Raw genomic sequence first — 18,138 nt, forward strand, 5'->3', positions numbered from 1 at the left:
TAAGACCTGTATTCTGGTGTAAAATTGAAAATTAAACCTCAATTTTTAAAAGGTTTTTTGTAATTTAGATCACTCAACCAGCAAAATTTAAAAGTCTGAAAACACCAAGTATTGGAGAGATTGTAAAAGAACAAGCTCTCTTATGCATCACTGGTAGGAGGATAAAATGGTACAATCACTCTGGAAATATTTTTTTTTTCTCTCTTTAACATTTACTACCCAGCAACCCAGCAATTCCATTCATAGGTATATACCCCCAGGAGAATCTCCTGCACCAGTACTACAGGAGTCATGTATAGGAATATTTCTCACATCACTGTTCAAAACAGCAAACACCTGAAAACAGGATTCTTATCACTCAATCCCAGAAATAAGTTGAGTATGATAACTAAGGGTACCATTTTTTAATATTTAAAATGTCTTTATGTTTTAAAGACAACTCAGTTTCACTATACAGTTGACCCTTGAACAACACTGGTTTGAACTCACAGGTCCTCTTAGATGCAGATATTTTTCAATAAATATATATTCACTCTTCTGTATCTCTGAGTTTTGCACCTGCGGATTCAACCAACCATGATCAAAAATAGTATTTTTTATCTATAATTGTAATCTGTGGATGCAGAGGGCTGACTGCATGCACTGTTCTACGCCATTTTATATGCACTGTTCTACTTGAGCATCCTTGGATTTTGGTATCTGTGGAGAGACCCGGGAACTAATCCCCCATGAATATCAAGGCACTATAGTTAAGTTTTGGGGGAGTCAAAAGTTATACATGGATTTTCAACCACATAGAGGAGGAGCCCCTAATCTCACACTGTTCAAGGGTTAACTGTCTATATATCATCACTATGTCCAATGTGTATGTGTACAAAATAAATCCAAAATTAATGCACGGAATGAAGTTGCTATAATGATTTGGTATTTTATGGGACTAAAGATCGGAACCCACCTAAACGCTGGTTATACAATTTATACTATATTTATACATAAATAATCCTGTAGCTGCAAACATGAAAGAGGTTAGATCTAAGTATATGAAAAGATCTCCAAGATAGAGAAGTTTGCTAAAAAAGCAAGAAGTAGAACAGTAAGTTCTCATGGATTAAACTCCGTATATATTTATCTATTTGCAAAAACAATTTGAAAGTAAATAAACTGCTAATGGTATTAAATAGGGATAGGAAATCTGAGATGAAGGGAAGACTTACTTTTCACTGTAAATCCTTTTGTTGTACCACCTGAATTTCTAACCAGGTACGTATTTTTCTCAGTTTTTATGGAGTAAAAGGAGAAAGAAGCCCTCAAAAAAAGCCTTTTCTGTTTCTGGTGATCAACCTCTCCCGTACCTCAGAGCAGATATACCAAACTTTCACCAGACCCCTCAAACTCCATATCTCACCCTTTTTGCTTCTTCCCAGAACATGGAACCACAACCTCATCAAGCCAAGGCCCTTGTCTTCTACTTTAGAGAAAAAGAGAACACCCTATATTTCCTAGTTCATACTCCCAAGTTTACCTCTAGCTATATCCATAGGCACCTCCTTTCCTCAGAAGAAAGAGGCCACTCCAGGTAAATCTCCCATTTCTGCATGGGAGCCAGTTCCCTGTTATTCCTCTCTCTCTCCACTTCCACAAGCTTCCCACCTTTGTGTATAGGCATGCTCAAGTCTCTCCTAAATTAAAAAATACCTATGTTCCCCTCTATGTGGCACCATAAAATCATTCTCCCCCTTCCCAGTTAAACTTCTCAGAACAGTCTATACTCCTTGACAGTCTCTTCTTCATCTTCCATTCACTGCTCAGTATCTGGCTTCTGTCTCCAGTGCTACTTTAAAAAAAAAAAAAAAAAGTCTTGCTAAAGTCACTAAAAGTCTAAGCCAACAGCCAATTATGAACCTTATTTTACTTGATCTTGATCTCTCTGCGACATCTGACACTGCTGATTTCCACCACCCTTCAGGAAACTCTCTAATCCCTTGGCTGCTATGACATATCTCTTCCCTGTCTCTCCACTCTGCACACTGAAGATTCAAAGACAAATATGACAAAGTCTCTGACTTCAAGAAGCACAAATTCTAAAATGAGAGAAATATATGCAAATAATCGCAACACAGTGAAAAAGGAGTATGACAGTGAGAGGTACAAAGTGCTGTGGCAGCTTTTAGATGGGGAAAGAGAGAGAATGTATTCTAGGGGGAGTAATCCAGCATGTACAGGCACATGTATAAATCAGCATGGTCTGTACATAGAATTCAATGGATAATGATTGAGCACATAAGTTTGAAATCAAACAATCTGATTCTACCACTTACCACCTCAATGGGAATAAAATAAGTTTTTGTCTCACAGGACTATTATGTAAATTAAATTAAATACTAGATGTAAAAACACTTAACATAGGGCCTGGTATTTATCAAAAGGTCTCAATAAATGTTAAGTCTTTCATGACAAAAACAGTCAATAAACTAGAAATAAAAGGAAACTTCCTCAACCTCATAAAGGTCAGTTATTAAAAAATCCACAGGTAACATTACACTTAATGATTAAAAAGTGAACGCTTTCCCCCTAAGATCAATAACAAGACAGGCTGTCAGTTCTCACCACTTCTATTTAACATTTGCTGAAGGATTTAGCTAGGGCAATCAGGAAAGAAAAAAAATAGAAACATAAAAGGCAACCAGATCATGAAGGAAAAAAATAAACTAGTAGTAATTGCAAATGACATGATCTTATACATTAAAAAATTCTAAATAATGTATTAACTATTAGAGTTAGTAGTTTAATAGTTCAGCAAGGTTGCATGATATGAAAATCAATTATATTTCTATATACTAGCAATGAACAATTCAAAAATGAAAGAAAACAATTTCATTTACAATATTACCAAAAAGAATAAAGTACTCAGAAATAAAATTTAAAAAAGTACAAAACATAAACTGAAAATTACAAAACATTGAAAGAAATTAAAGAACACCAAAATAAATAGAAAAACATTCACTGTTCATGAATTAGAGGACTTAACTATTGTCAAGAGTCTGAATTGATTTACAGATTCATAACATAGATTCAACACAATCAATATCAAAACCCCAGCTATAATTTTAATGTGAAATTGACAAGCTGATCTTAAAATTCATAGGAAAATGCAAGTGACCCAGAAAAGCCAAAATGATCTTGAATGAGAACAAAACTGTAGAACTCATACTTCATGATTTCAAAACTTACTACAAACCTACAGTAACCAAGACAGTCCGGTTCTGGCATAAGGAGAGATGTATAAATCAGTGGAATAGAACTGAAAGTCCAGATATAAACCCTTACATTTACAATCAACTGATATTCTTCAAGGGTGCCAAGATAATACAATGGTCTGGGACAAATGAATATTGAAATGCAAAAGAATAAAGATGAACCTCTACCTCACATCATACAAAAAATTAACTTAAAATGGATTATAGACCTAAATTTAAGAGTTAAAATAAAACTCATATTTAGAAGAAAATATGAGTTAATCTTCATGACCTTAAATTAGGGAATGGTTTCTTAGATACAAGACCAAAAGCTTAAGCAACAAAAGAAAAAGATAAAGTTGAAAACTTTTGTGCTTCAAAGAACAATATCAAGAAAGTGAAAAAACATCTCAACAAGAAGAAATATTTGCAAACTATAGATTTCATAAGTGACCTGTATCCAGAATATATAAAGAACTCTTACAAAAACAGGATAAATAACTTAATTTTTTTAATGGGCAAAGAATTTGAATAGACATTTCTCCAAAGAAAGAAACACATACAGCCAGCAAACACATGAAAAAAATACTCAACATCATTAGTCATTAGGAAAATACAAATCAAAACCACATTTAGATACCACTTCACATCCACTAAAATGGCTATAATTTTTTTTAATAAGAAAGGACAATAGCAAATGTTTGTGAGAATATGGAGAAACAGGAACCCTCACACATTGCTGGTGAGAATGTAAAATCATACTATCTCTTTGGAAAACGGTTTGGCAGTTCCTCAAAATGTTAAACACAGAGTTACCAAATGACCTAGCAATTCCACTCTTAGGTATATACATGAAAATATCTACACACAAAAACTTGTACACAAATTTTCATAGCAAAATGCTCATAATAATAGCCAAAATGTGGAAACAACCCAAATGTCCACCAACTGACGAATGAATAAGCAAAATATGGTATATACATATTGAGGAGTCCAGCTCCTGACCAAGAAATCTGTGACTTTTCTTGTTCGACTATAAACAATTACAAAAGCTTTACCTGGCAGGCCTCACATAGGAAAGTTGACTTTCCCAATTTAGACCAGGTGCACAGCCAGTGTGCACTGCAGTCTCTCAAGAGAGTTGCAGTCAAGAAGTCAGGTCCCCTTGACTGAAGGTGTCCTTAAGCATAGCTGCATTCCTAGCGCAGGTGCCTTCATTCAGAAGTCTCTTTATCTGTGGCCTTCAGCTGAAGCCTTTTCCCAGGTGCCTCTGCAAAGGCCTCCTCATCAGAAAAGAACCCATTTCCCATTTAGAAAATAAGTGCAGCTCACTGCCAGCATTAATTTAATTTTACATAAACACACTCTTTGAGGTTGAAGCAAATCAAACTGGTTTTCGATGTGAAAATAAAATATAAAAACTCTTTTTGGAGTTATTTTTAAACAGAACTTGTCTCTAACCCTAATGCAACAGAAATATATACATAAATCAAGTGAATCTTCATAATAATCTTCATAATAACTGTTGTTCGACAACGATGTTAACATCATGTATTAGGAATGCTATGTTTTCTAGGATTTGACATTTTCGGCAATGGAGAATTACTATATTTTTTGTAGAAATACCACTACAAAAAACAGAATGGTATAAATAGAATGATGCCATTTGTTCCCAAAGACCGTTGATATTCTAGAGCAATGCAAAAATAATTTTAAAAAAGTGAGATATTTCATGGCAAACTTTGGGGGTAGAGTTAGGACTGTAATCCACGAGATATCTCAGGGTAAACGTAGCTGCAAGCACCGCTAGCAAGTATTCTCGGGACAAACAGGAAATGGGTTAATGATACTTTTTCTCTACTCTCAGTACTTTTCCACTCTTAGTTTCTCCACCTCACCCTCTAACCAGCCCTGGGTCCATAAAACTGTAGGAACCTTTTATTTGGGGCTCCTTTAGCAGTGAGATGACCTCCTCATCTCCCAACCCACTATGTGCTGATCCACCTGAGGTTAGAGAGAGCCTGCACTTTCTCAGGTTTAGCATCCTACTTATATTGTCTCAGTAAGTAAATAAACGTTAAACCATTCTTTGATTTGGGCTTGACTTTAATCAGCTACCCTGACATCTGGAAGCTCAGCTCATGCTCCAATTTAGCTGAGTTCCTAACACTTACAATGGAATATCATTCAGCTATATAAAGGAATGAAGTACTAATTTATGCTAAAATATGGATGAACCTTGAAAAATTTACGCTAAGTGGAAGAAATAAGTCACAAAAGACCATACATTATATGATTCCATTTATATGAAATATCCAGAACAGGCAGATCTACAGAGACAGAAAGTAGATTAGTAATTGACAGGGACTGACTGGCGGGAGGAATTAGTAGTGACTGCTAATGAGTACCAATATCTCTTTGGAATGATAAAATATTCTAAAATTAGACTGCTGTGGTGGTTGCACAACTCTGTAAAAACTAAGAAAAACCACTGAATTCTTCCTATAAGTGGCCTGGCATGACCTCTGAAAAGGTTTGCTAATTACTTGACCCAGAAAACCCCACAAAATCATGCAAATCAAGTTCAAATCTTCATATTGACTTTAAGAACATTCATGAAGCTGCCCAGGTCATCGAGGTTATGCACATTCCAAAAGCCACCAAACAGCTGAAGGATTTCATTTTACCGAAGCAATATGTGCCATTACACCATTACAATGGAGTTGGTAGGTTTGTTCAGGCCAAACAGAAGGGTTGGACGCAGGGTCATTGGCCCAAATAGAGTGCTAAATTTTCACTGCACATGCTTAAAAATGCAGAGAGTAATGCCGAACTTAAAGGTTTAGATGTAGATTTTCTGGTCATTGAATATATCTGGTAAACAAAGCTCCCAAGATGCAGCACAGAACTTAGAGAGCTCATGGGTGGATTAACTTCTACAAGAGCAATCCCTGCCACACTGAGATGATCCTCACTGAAAAAGAGCAGTGTGTTCCCAAACCAGAAGATTGCACAGAAGAAAAAAATATCACAGAAGAAAATGAAGAAACAAAAACATATGGCCTAGGAGTAAATTCTCCAAGAAAGGGAAAAAATCACTCCGGCGACAGTGCAAAAGCGAAAGGCGGATCGCTCAAACAAGTCTCCAGTTGATAAAATATCCTTTAAGGAACGAAAGATACTGAAGAATTCTGGGTGACATGACTGATATGACATTTATCTTTTAGAAAAAGCAACTGGTAACTGTGACGACAATGGCTTGTAGAGAAGTTGCACTCAAGGTAGAAGGACCAGATGACAGACTTACAATCGTCTACTAAAAAAATAAACATGAAGAGGGCTTGAGCCAAGACAGGTAAGAAAACAGAAAGGGCTATATAGGATCCTACAGTGGAATGCTATCTATAGAAGCTTTCTATAGAAACCAACTATTAACATAATAAAGGATATACCCCTATTTTATAAGCCCCACCAAATGGAGGGAACTAGAGAAAATAACCAAGTACAGTTAAATAGAGTGGTATAAAACTCTTGATAACTGGCCTAATAAAATGGTTACCCATTGTTGTAAACTAAGACTTAACAAATTAAGGATTTGCCTTCAAGAATAACAAATTATAATGCCAATATCTTTCTCAAGTGTGTGTCGAAGAACAGTAGAATGAACTCCATCTTTGAGTATAAAAAAGGATGGAAAATTTCACTCAAAACTAATCTAATTACCAGAACCAGGTTCATTTCTTTCAATGAAATGTCTTAAGAACTAAAAATAAATATGTTATATATGTAGCTTTATAATAAATAATATTTGCCTCCCATTAAAACTCTCAGAGGAAAAGACATGTGGTGCTGCCTCATATTTTTCAAAAACGATTCTTTCTCTTTATAATAAAATAATGAGTAAAAAGTAAATGCATCTATAAAATATCTCACCTTAGATTTTTAGAAAAATCCACAAAGAAATGGCTACAGCATAAGTTCCAGTTTAGGCAAATACCTGAATTGGAAAAAAAAAGGAAAAAGACATGGTCAATATGACAATCTGAATTGGGAACTGAATTTTTTCAATAGGAAAACCCTAACTTGATCATTTACCCCTAAACTTTGCAGTTCAATTTATTCTTTAGAAAACTATAGAAACTTTCCATTGTCTTTAATTATTTAATGTTTTCGTAAACCTTGACATAAAATACTTGTTAAACCGTATACTATACTAATGGGAGGTGGGGAATAAAGTCTTTCATCTGCTCAAGTCTTCAAAAGAAAAGGCATTTTCTAAAAGTCTGCACTCCCTGTATCATCATCATGACCTCCCATCCTCACAAAAATTATAGAATTCAAAAATCCGGATATGTAAAAGTAAACCAACAGCACGTGTTTATAACACTCTGATAAAAGGGAAAATTAAATAAAACAAATGGCTAATAAATTATAAAAATGTTCATGTACACTGGCAAAAAAATCAAATCAAAATAAGATGTCATCTTTCATCAATGAAATCAGAGTTGTTTTTTAAGTAAGACATCAGTCATTAGCACTGTTCCAGTTCTCCTTCCCAGACTCACAGTAGGATTGCACTTCACTGCCCCGTTTCAATTTAGGTTGAACTATGTGACTTGCTTTAGCCACTAAAATGTACCATAGACATGATGTGAAACATTACCAGACATAAGCTTCTGGAAACGGTACACAACTGAAAGACCTACACATTGCTGCAGTGATTAGGAAAGCAAGTAACCAGATGGAACTCTGATCAGGCGGGTTTGCTAAACTGACCCCAAAGTGAGAGACTCCCCCAGTTGACAGTGATAGGTGTGTTAGACATGTAGCATGAGCAAAAAACAAACTTCGTTGTATTAAGCCACTCAGATTTTGGAAATTAATTGTTACTACAGCACAATGTAAGCTATAGTGACACTACACATGATACTGTAATATAATATGTATTATGATATAATAATGCAATATTAATAGGCATCTTTGCACACTTCATGGTAGTGTCAATTGGTAAAATCTTTTCGCAAAGCAATTTTGCAATACACAAGTCTTAAAAAGTTCAAACCTTAACCTAGTAACTTCTCTTCCAGCAATGTCTGTCTTAAATAATAAAAAATCCAAAGACTGCTCATTTACGACTGTAAAGAACTACAAACAACCTAAAAGTCCAAATGATTAGTTAATAAGTTAGAAAAGGCTATCATTAAAACCATATATCAAAACTGTTTTATGACTAATAAGGGAAACTATATACAGGGTACATATGGGAACTCTACTATCTGCTCGATTTTTCTGCATATGTAATTCTAGAATAGGCAAAATTAATATATAGTAACAGATACCAGATCAGTTGTCGAAAGAGCCAAAGGGGCTTAAGAGAAATTTTTAAGAATGATAGAAATTTCTATATCTTGATTGTGGTAGTGGTTACATTAGTCAAAATTCATCATACTGCACTACACATAAATCATATCTTACTAAAGTTTATTTTTAAAATTAAATAAAAAATGCTTAATCAAAGGAAAATGGTCATCTACTGAATAATTTAAATGTGTGTAATACATACATTTACACAGAAAAAGACTAAAAATACAATTTAATAGTACTTGTCTTAGTATAACAATTACAGCTCATTTTAATTTTTCCATGTGTTCTATACATTCAAAGTGCTCTAAATAGTATGTATTTTTTATTGAGAATCACAGCCTGAAATCTAGACTCAGTCTGAGGTTTTATTAATTTATTCAGTATTTATTGCAAGCCTCCAGGTATAAACAGCATTCTAAGTGGTAGAGGAATACTTCTGCACTTGGGTATTTCCCCAAAGTTCAGCTAGACAAGTATTTCAAGTGATCATTGTAGCCAGTCAGTGTGCAAACATCAACAATCTGCAAAACACATCTGTTTATCATCTTTACGCTGGCAAATGTCAGGTATGTCAGAACTATTTTTAAGGACTGTTTGCATTTGTGATTACTTATTTACCTAATTTTTCTGAAAATAATCTTAAAATTTCTACAATGTTTAATACTGAAAATGTACCACATGTTTTGAATTTATGTATTTTGAATTATGTGTGAATGTGTTCAAGGATTACATGCATTGATAACTATTTTAAATTTTTATGTTTTGAGAATGTATTTAGGATTAAAAGTTTTTTACAACTATAAAAAGGGCTAACATGTTTAAACTAAGAAATTGTAGAGAAATGTAAATGAGACAAAAAAAGAAAAATGTGATAATGAAAACAGGGCATTAAACAAAGAGAATAAAGTATTGTTAATCAATAGAAATAACTGAGGCATAGAACAGGCTATAATCAACAAGGACATGTTTAACAAAGAAAATATTTGAGCAGCGAGCTTCATACCTAGGGCTTAGTAGAGGCTATGTACTTGTTGAATTAACACTGGGATATGATATACTAAAGATTTCACTTAAGTACTCTGAAAATACTCCTGCTTTCTATTTATTCAGAGTAACAAGTAGAGAAAAATAATATTCATAGAAAATGTAAAAATGAAGCCATTAAAAAACTTAAACCATTATTTCCAAACCACCTTTGAACCAAATAAACTGTTCACAAGGAACTCAAACGTTTTTTATCATGTCCTTTGTTCTACCACCACACATACCCATAAAGACAGTCATTTGTACTAAATATAGATTGAGAAAGAAAATCTCATTATAGCCAAGAAAATGTCAGTTGTTCACGTTTGTATTCCACACAATTCCTAGCACATAAGTGGGTACTTTCAAATCATTCACGGAGCTGAATGTTCAGAGAAAATGTTTTCTCTGCTGTCCGTACAACTTCTTTATATTTCAAAGGTGTGTCATCAACTCTGGCATTAAAAGAATTTACACCACAACAAATGTTTACCATATTACAAGAACTCTCAGAAATGAGAAGAGATATCCATAGATGTGTTCCCTAAGTTTCACAAGTATGAGAAAATACATCATTTTACTATTGTTGATCGGCTATATTAGATGACTCTGAATTGAATTATTCAAGCACACACAAATACAACCTTGAAGAGGTCCACATACTTGCTCCTGACAATATAGAAACAAAAGCTGCTAGTCAGATGAAATAAACGATAAGCAAAAGGAATCTGACAGGTACTGCATTTTCTGCACATTTGCATTTGTAGGCTTCCACAGCCATTAAGCAAAATTAGTTTCATGATATCAGCCAAAAAGACTCATGGGCAACAGTTTTATGCCATTAAAAGAACTACCATCCTCAATCTGCCTGATTTTGTGTTTGCTCATTAGAAGCCTCTCAGTGAATTGGTACAGAGATTTTAATAGCACTCTTGCTCTATCAATGTTTAGGATAGCCCTGAACCATAACTAATTCCTATTCTCCCTTCTTTCTCTATACCTAAAGTAATTTACACACAGTTGAACAAAACTAAGTATCAGACAGTCTAGCAGTTCTCTACCAAAAATGGAACAATTTCAAAGTCAGAGAAAGACATCTTCATCTTCTAACTCTCCCGCTTGTTAATCTCTGAATCCACTATGTTCTCTTACGTGCCCATACCTTTGCAAATGCTATTTTCCTGTGGGCTTGATTAGTATCTCCTCCTCAACCCTGACTGTAGCAAATTTCTACTGACTACAGAAGTCTTAACTAACCAGTGTTCTCCAAAAAACAGTTCATGCAATCCTTTCCCTTATCTACCTTTTACATACTTCCATTGGGCACCTCTCAAACTGGGTTATAACTCTGTCTCTTACAATCAGAGAACTGAACACCTCTTGGTAGAGCTAATATTCAGTCAGTACAGACCAGGACAGCTTCAAAGGCTGTACTGAAGTACTGAAATACTTCTGTAATGTAGTCTGGAAAAGTCATCACTCCAAACTCCACCAGCTCTACGGTGCCTGCTGATGGCCTCCTGCCCCCCCCACCACCACCACTCAACAACAAAAACAGCAAAGCTTGATACAGTATAAAGGATAAAAGGGTGCTTCCAAACCCTGATCCAGTGCTATAGCCACCTTGATTGATTGGTACCTGTGTTGTAGTGACTAATAAATAATTTGAATATCATCCTTGCCTCCTTGTACTAAAAGCCTAAGACACTGCCTAGAATATAGAAGATCTTTAATGAACTGTTAATTCTGTCAAAATAATGAATTGATGCCAGCCCTATTCGATGACACAAAGCCAACGGTATGCTGTCAAAACTATGCAGACACTGATGAGATTATTAACAAAAACCCAGGTCCTTAAGTACAAAATATGAAAGTGGTCAAGTCTATCTATTTGCTGCGCTTGCCAACAGCCTCTGATAAAATAAATGTTTGATTTAATAATGTAGGCAAAAATCTTCAATGTGATACTTTATAGAACATATGATTCAAGTATTTTTTAATGTTATTTAACGAAATTTATAAAGAAAGTTCCTATAAAATAATAATCTCTATAAGAATACCATAAATACTCACTTCCGGTCAAGATAGTGGAGCAGATAAACACTGTGCTCATCTCCCACAAACACATCAATATTACTACTACAGAACCACCATCATTGAGAATCACCTGAAGTCTAGCTGAACGGAAGTACCATAACTAAGATTATATAGAAGAAGCCACACTGAGAGTGGTAGAGAAGAGGACCAAGCTGGTGTTATATCCACACATGGCAGTTAAAACTCAAGAGAAATAGCTCAGCTGTGATGATCCTTGCCCCTACTCCCGAGAAGCAGGAAGTACCAGCCCCATACCAGTCTCCCCAGCACAGAGTTCCAGTGCCAGGGAGAGAATTCCCCATAACTTCTGGCTATGAAAACCAGCAAGGATTATGACTGAGAGAGACAGAGGGCTGTTAGAATCCCAAGCATTCTTCTTAAAGGACCCACACACAGACTTACTCACTGATAGACTTACTCTGAGTTCTAGTGCTGGGGTAGCAACTCAAAAGGCGTCAGGGACATTTAGGAAGAAACCAAATTGTCTGGCTCTGAGGCAAGATCTGGAGGGACAGCTTTCTACCAGGCAGAAGCCACTGTTTCTTTGTTGAGACTTCCCCTCACCTGGCCTATACATACAACTGGGTGCTATATCTGAGTCTCCTTCAGCCTAGCTAACATCATCCACCCTGCTCTGGTGATTCTCTGAGACCTCTGCTCCCTCTAACTTGCAGGCCCACCCAAGCCACTTTCAATGTCTTTTCCATACAAATGGCCTTTCTTAGCTTGGGCTGCAGACTTTCCTAAAAACTCTCAAAGGTTCACAAACCCCGCAAAAAGAGCATCTGGCTTCGATGTGCCCTGTACCTCTTGCTAAATAGTCCAAGCCTGAGACTAGTAGCAGCCAGTCTCGGTTCAGAGATTAGCCTCTCCTCCAAGCCCAGCACAAGTAACAACCATCTATAAGTCACTCTATAGCTCATACTAAGTGGTCCCAGGCAGGGGACAGGAAGCAGCTGATATTGGCCTGCACCAGAACCTTCCCAAGGAGCCCCAGAACGAACACACCTAGTAGCCAGATTCAGACAAGAGAGTACCACCTAATCACCTCCACAGATGACACACCCAAAGGGCAAGTCTCAACAGGCACCAGAGCCCCACTAAAGTGAATCCTGCTCTGTAGAGTCAGCCCCTGCACAACAGCTCCTCCACTGTAGTCATGACCAGTTCTCAGAACCAACCAGCCTGAGGGTTAATCCCTCCCATTGATATGCCAATAGTAATCAAGGTTCAACTACAACAGGAGGATACACACAACCCATACAAGGGACACTCCTGGAGCACCCAGCTCAGGTGAACAGGGAGATTGTGCCACTGGACCCCACAGAACACCTACTACATAAGGCCACCCTGTCAAGACTGGGAGATGTAGCAGATCTATCTATATGTAGAAACAAACACAAGGAGGCAGCCACAGTGAAGACACAAAGAAACATGTCTCTAATGAAAGAACAGGACAAAACTTGAGGAAAAGAACCAAATGAAATGAAGGCAAGCAATCTACCAGATACAGAGTTTAAACACTGGTTACAAGGATGCTCAATATACTTAGGAAGGAATAGATGAACTCAGTGAGAACTTATACCAAGAGATATAAACCATAAAAGAGAACTGGCCAGAAATGAAGAATACAATAATTAAAAATGAAGAACACATTAGATGGAATCAACAGGAGATTAGATGAAGCAGAGGGTTGAATTGGCAATTTGGTAAATATGGTAGCAGAAAACATCAGATTAGAACAAGAAGGAGTAAAAAGAATCCAAGAAAATGAGTATAGTTTAAGGAGCCTCTTGGGCAACTTCAAGCATACCAACATTCACATCATGGGGGTATGAAAAGGAGGAGAGAGAGAACAAGGAATTGAAAACCTTTCAAGAAATAATGACAGAAAACTTCCCTAACCTAGCAAAGGAAATAGACATACAAGCCCAGGAATCATGAGAGTACCAAACAAGATGAATCCAAAGAGGCCTATACCAAGACACATCATCATTAAAATGCCAAAGGTTAAAGACAAAGAGAGAATCTTAAAAGCAGCAAGAGAAAAGCAGTTACTTATCTACAAAGGAGCTCCCGTAATACAGTCAACTTATTTCTCAACAGAAACTTTGCAGGCCAGAAGGGACTGCCATGAAATATTCAAAGTGATGAAAAGTAGGGACCTAAAACCAAGATTTCTCTACACAGCAAGGCCATTATTTAGATTCAAAGGAGAGCTAAAGGAGTTCATCACCATCAAACCAATATGAATATTACAAGAAATGTTAAAGGTACCTCTTTAAGAAGAAAAAAGATCAAAAATATGAATAATAAAATGTAAAAATAAAATAAAAAATAACTACATATTATCAGTGATTACTTTAAATGTAAATGCATTAAATGCTCCAGTCAAAAGACACAAGACCCTTACATATGATGCCTACAAGGGACTCACTTCAGACTGAAAGACACAGAGACCGAAAGCAAAGGGACAGAAAAAGATGTTTCATGAAAATAGAAACAAAAAAGAAAAAGCTGAGATAGCAATACATATACAAGACAAAATAGACTTTAAAATGAAGGCTATAACAAGAGACAAAGAAGGACCCAGTAATCACACTTCTGAGTATTTATCTGAACAAATCCAAAACACTACTTCGAAAGAACATGTGAATCCATATGTTCTTTGCAGCATTATTTACAATAGCCAAGATATGGAGGCAATCTGAGTGTCTAACAATAAATAAATGGATAAAGAAGAGGTAGTACATACGTACATTGCAATATTACTCAGTCATAAAAAAGAATGATACCTTGCTAGCTGCAACAACATGGATGGACTAAGATGATATTATGCTAAGTGAAATAAGTCAGACAAAAAAAAAAACAAATACCATATGACTTCACTTACATGTGAAATTTAAAAAACAAAATAAATGAACAAACAAAACAGAAACAGACTCATAGATACAGAAACATTCTGATGGTTGAAGATGAGAGGGGGGTTTGGGGGGATGGGTGAAAAAGTTGAAGGGATTAAGAAATACAAATTAGTAGTTACAATATAGTTATAAAGATGAATAACACAGAACTTATTGTCAATAATATTGTAATAACTATGTATGGTGTCAGATGTATACTATATTTATCAGGGTGATTACTTCATCAGCTATATATATATGTCTAATCATTATGTCATACACCTGAAACTAATATAATAATGTATGTCAAATGTAATTGAAAATTTTTTTTAATTGTCCAAAAAAAAAAAGAATACCACAAACAGTGATCACAGTTAGAAAGGTATCATTAAGAACACAGTGATTAATTCAACTGAAGAGGAAAAGGCAAGAATAAAAAGAGTCTGTTAATTATGAATCACTGGTCTAATTATAGACTTTGCTAGGAGGTTTCAGATACTTCTAATTAGTTGGCATAATAATTATAAATAAAATATCATAAGAGAATGTACTGTGTATATAAAATTAGATATTTTTATCATCTTTATAATTTAATAATTAAGTATTCAATAAAACATAATTATTTTGAAAGTCATCAATAAAATATACATCACATTAAAATCAAGTTATTCAGAACACTACTCAGGTAGTGATAGATAGAATCTTTAATCCCTAAGAATGAAAGTATGTAGCTGAAAGGATAAATATGTAGCTTTAATTAGAATTTTGAACTTATAAATGGTTCTATAACATTTGTTTTAGGCTACTTACTTTCTAATAGAAAAATCACCTTTCAGTCATGTTGTAGGAAGTTTCAGAGAGCTGTAAGATTAAAAAATTAAAAATAAGGATGGAAGCAAAGAATAACAGTAACATCTTTGAAAAGAGAAGCTTAATTATCTAATTTCAACACTGTCCCATGAAGCTAACATCAATCTTTAGCAAAACAATGCTGTGCTGCAAGCTAGGCTAATGAAAAATTCCAGAAGGTGACAAAATCTCAAGAAGCATCATGAATTTATTTAGAACAATCAAGAAAGAGCAGACTGATTTTTTTGTAGTTATTAAATTGGAAACGAGAAAAAGACCATAATAAATTTTAATTTTAAAATAAGCTTTTAAGGTCTAACTAATCTTAATCTGAAACAACCATGTAAATTATCTTGGCTATTAGCACTACCATGTAAATTTAAACAGAAAATGTATACAAACAGGTATGTAATAATAACAGTAGCTGCAATTTATTGAGCACCATTATAGTATAGCAGACAGATGCAAGGTTCTTTACAAAGATTGTTAACTTTCACAACCAGCTTACAAGGCAGATATATCATCCCTAACTTACTAATGATGAATCAATGCCAGAAATAATCTTTCCAAGGTCAGCTAGCAAGTGTCAGAGTAAAAACTGAAACTCCACAATTCCTGAGCTTTACTCCACTTCCTGACCAGGTGTCCTCAGTGGAATTAAAGTAAGTCAACTTAGCACTGTACTTCCATGGTCTATTAGCTATTCTAAAGGGATGAAAACTATGGTCTACTATCCCAATTGATGTGACCATCTGAATACCTACAGAAAACAATATAACTCAGTAACTATATTTCTGACCCTTATTTGGGAAATCAAGGATTTGCCAGTCAGCTTAAGGGCTGTTAGGAAATTTTATCTTCATTAAACGTGCTTGGATCTAAATGATAACAATAAAATTACTAAACACTTAGATGAAGAAGTAGTAGAATTCTGAGAAGAAAAAAACAAATAAGAGAATGTAAATAATTTGTATACCTTTAGAATCTTGCATAAAAAGGCTCTAAATGAGATACAGGTATTCATGACAAAGAACCAAGTTCCATGGTCAGTATAAACAAAAGAAAAAATATGAAATTCAATCAGGACAGATATAGTAGTATAAGTTAAAATAGATGTAATGATAAAAATAAATGAGAGTTTGTACTGAAAAATAACCTTTCCCCAACTCTTGTGAACCTATAACAAACTGAGAAGAAATTATAATATTGGTTTAAAACAGGCAGTCATTTTGAATATTTCTCTTCCAAAACATGACCATAAATAAATTGATATGTAAAAAGTTAGTACACATCTTAAAAAGGCGCACAACAAATGTCTGATGGACAAGTAAATTGTTTGGCTAAACGAAGATGAAAAGTGAAAATGAGGAAGAAAAGGAAAGCTAAGAGGGTAGCGGGAAGAAGAAAAGAGGGAAGTAGATGGGGTAGAAGGGGTCAAATATGTGATGACAAAAAGAAATCTATGAGAGGGAAACATACATACATACACGCATATTTTTTTAAAAAAGAGTTGATGTTTCTCCAAGTTCCTTCTCATGTAAATAGTACCTGCTCTTGGGGTTCTTTCTAAAAGCAAACTACCTCAGAATATAACTTCTCTGGTAGAAATCTCTTCATATTGTGCCCCAAGAAATAACACCTCTCTCCTAAGAAAAGGCTTTACATCCAATGACATTTCCCTTATCCTGAACAGTCTCTTTCTGGAATTACTTCCAGGAACATTTCTGAGGACAACTTTTCTGTTTCTATTGGTTTTCTGAATTGAGTATTAATGCCTAATCATATGATTAAAAAAAATTTAGAATTTTTTGTTACACAGGATCCTTACTGCAATTATAATTTTTTGAAAAACACAGGCATCCTTCACAAAGATGGAGCTATTTGAAAAAAAAATTTTTTAAAAGACTTTGCTACATGAGTTATTTTCTACATTTTTATTTTAAAGAAACCATATCTTTAACAAAACCTGTATTATTCACAACTCTCACCTTGTTTACGAGTACCTGGAATAACCTCTCACATCTTACCTACTCTATCACTTGCTGACTCAAAAATCACCTTAGAGCCCAACTCCTTACTTGACCTAACAAAATCTGCTGAGCTTGCATACAAAAAGGCTGTACATAGTGTATTTTTTCCAGAACGATGTCTATGGTTATACAAGTTGAGACCAAAGGTGACTTCCTCTTCCCCTTATACCATATAACTAACCTATAATTTCACATGTTACTATTCTACATGAGTTTAAAAGGAAAAACTCGCCTGCTAGTCATATTTCCTAAAATTCTCAGCATCTAAGGACTGCACTGATACTACATAGTAACACTAAACATATCGCATAAAAACTAAATAATTTGTAGCTCCTGTTTCACTTGTGAAAAGGTCAGCCACATATCAGTTTTATGGAGCACCTCATTTCTTTAGCAAACTATTAAAAGATGATCTCCCTTTCTTTGACATATGTGGACAGTGTAACTCATAAGCAAGTCTAAATGAAATGGTCCACAGAAATTCTTGCTTCTAGTGTGTGGAATTCAACAGTCCGGCTACCAGGGATCTTACTATAGCAGGCTATTATTTACACTTACAAATCAAGTTTAAATAGAGTTATAGTACACAGGGCTTAATTATAGTTTGTTATTTGTTGCATTTTAAAGTCATTGGAA

The 18,138-nt window shown here is 35.0% G+C and overlaps 1 protein-coding gene across 14 annotated transcripts in view; it reads right to left on the reverse strand.

Annotated features, from left to right (window-relative positions):
• PEAK1 (pseudopodium enriched atypical kinase 1) overlaps window positions 1-18,138 on the reverse strand; it is a 256,260-nt gene that overhangs the window by 185,282 nt on the left and 52,840 nt on the right. For 8 of the 14 annotated variants that reach the window (XM_039856430.1, XM_039856431.1, XM_039856420.1 and 5 more), the window contains exon 2: window positions 7,170-7,233. The exons of 2 other annotated variants lie outside the window; for them this stretch is intronic. The gene's annotated coding sequence lies outside the window, so the exon portion shown is untranslated. Of the gene's footprint in view, window positions 1-7,169; window positions 7,234-15,433; window positions 15,485-18,138 lie in introns of all 14 variants that reach the window. 4 more of the 14 variants (XM_039856423.1, XM_039856434.1, XM_039856432.1 and 1 more) reach the window with 1 other exon arrangement.

The sequence above is a fragment of the Pteropus medius genome, unplaced genomic scaffold, assembly GCF_902729225.1.
Source record: "Pteropus medius unplaced genomic scaffold, Ma_sr-lr_union100, whole genome shotgun sequence".
Taxonomy (NCBI): domain Eukaryota; kingdom Metazoa; phylum Chordata; class Mammalia; order Chiroptera; family Pteropodidae; genus Pteropus; species Pteropus medius.